Source organism: Buceros rhinoceros, unplaced genomic scaffold, assembly GCF_000710305.1.
Source record: "Buceros rhinoceros silvestris isolate BGI_N320 unplaced genomic scaffold, ASM71030v1 scaffold35168, whole genome shotgun sequence".
Taxonomy (NCBI): Eukaryota; Metazoa; Chordata; class Aves; order Bucerotiformes; family Bucerotidae; genus Buceros; species Buceros rhinoceros.
This window is the reverse complement of record NW_010429223.1, coordinates 5,822-6,945: the sequence shown is the minus strand read 5'-3', so window position 1 is coordinate 6,945 and position 1,124 is coordinate 5,822. Positions and strand designations below refer to the sequence as shown.

At 53.6% G+C, this 1,124-nt stretch overlaps 1 protein-coding gene across 1 annotated transcript in view; it reads left to right on the top strand.

Annotated features, from left to right (window-relative positions):
* The window catches only part of FBXO47 (F-box protein 47), a gene marked incomplete at both ends in the record, with an annotated part of 8,096 nt that overhangs the window by 1,310 nt on the left and 5,662 nt on the right, over positions 1–1,124 (top strand). The gene's annotated exons all lie outside the window — the stretch shown is intronic.

The following is a 1,124-nucleotide window of genomic DNA, read 5'->3' as shown; positions in this document are numbered from 1 at the left end:
CCCCAGCTGGGGAAAGCCAGCCGCAGCCGCAGCGCTTCCCCCTGGCCTGCTCCTGGAGCGGCCAGCACCAGTTGCCACCAGAAAATCGGCCCGACAGCCCGCGGGAGCTGTGCTGCGGCTCACACCCCATGAAGCACACATTTCCCTCTTGCTCTTGACTTCAGGGCGGTGGGAAATCATCCGTCCTTCCGCTGTCACAGTACTGTGTGCTGACCAAAGCGTTCCTGGGGGCAGAGAGTCCCCGGCCGGTTCGCTCGCCTGCACAGACCTCTCCTGGCATAACAGAAACCGAGAGCAGAACACGGGGGTCCAGGGGCAGTGAGGAGCGCCGTGCGCTTTTTAACCCCTCTGCTCGTTTTTAAAACACGTTCTGATTGATTCCAACATGTTCCACAAGACCTTAAATAAAGGCATTCACGAGGTAAAGAAACACTGCTGGAACCACGGACACCAAAGAGCTCCTGCTGTAAGCAGTCCCTGGAGGCTTAGAGGTTATTAACACAAGCTTAGCGATTTGTTTCTAAAATGAAGCCTGAAACCTTACAAATCTTTAAAAACATCAAAATTAGTCTGAGCTTTGTAAAACCCCATACAAAAAGGCAACTTGTCATTTAAATGTAGGTGTGAAACCCCCCCCGTAGTAAAACCAGGACACAGTCTTGGTACAGACAATCGTTCTCTCTCAAGAGAACGTTTTGGTTAAGAGGTCACTTGCAAAATCGATATTTACTTTACAGCAGAAAAAAAGACAGGGCTTGGTGGGGAGAAGTTTCTCCTGTTCAGAGCAGGGTCCACAGGAACCTCCCCTAAACCCCGAGGACTCCGGCTGCGCTCGAGTAAAACCCTCCAGGAGCTGTGACAGCTTCAGCCACTGTCTAAAATGGACTGGAGGGTGGTGGCGTGGGGGCGTTTGTGGTACGAACCCGGAGCGGTACCTTTTGGTCCACCCGTGTTCCTGCGCAGAACTCTCCCGCCGTGGCTCCGTTCCTGTTGGCAGCCACAGTCTGCGCAGCTCCAGCTGCTCCTCGGGGAGTTCTCACCAGAGCTGCATCCAGACAATGGAAAAAGGACTTGCCTGAGCTTTGGGCTATGTCCGAGGCTGAGGAATAAACCCTGGCTGTCAC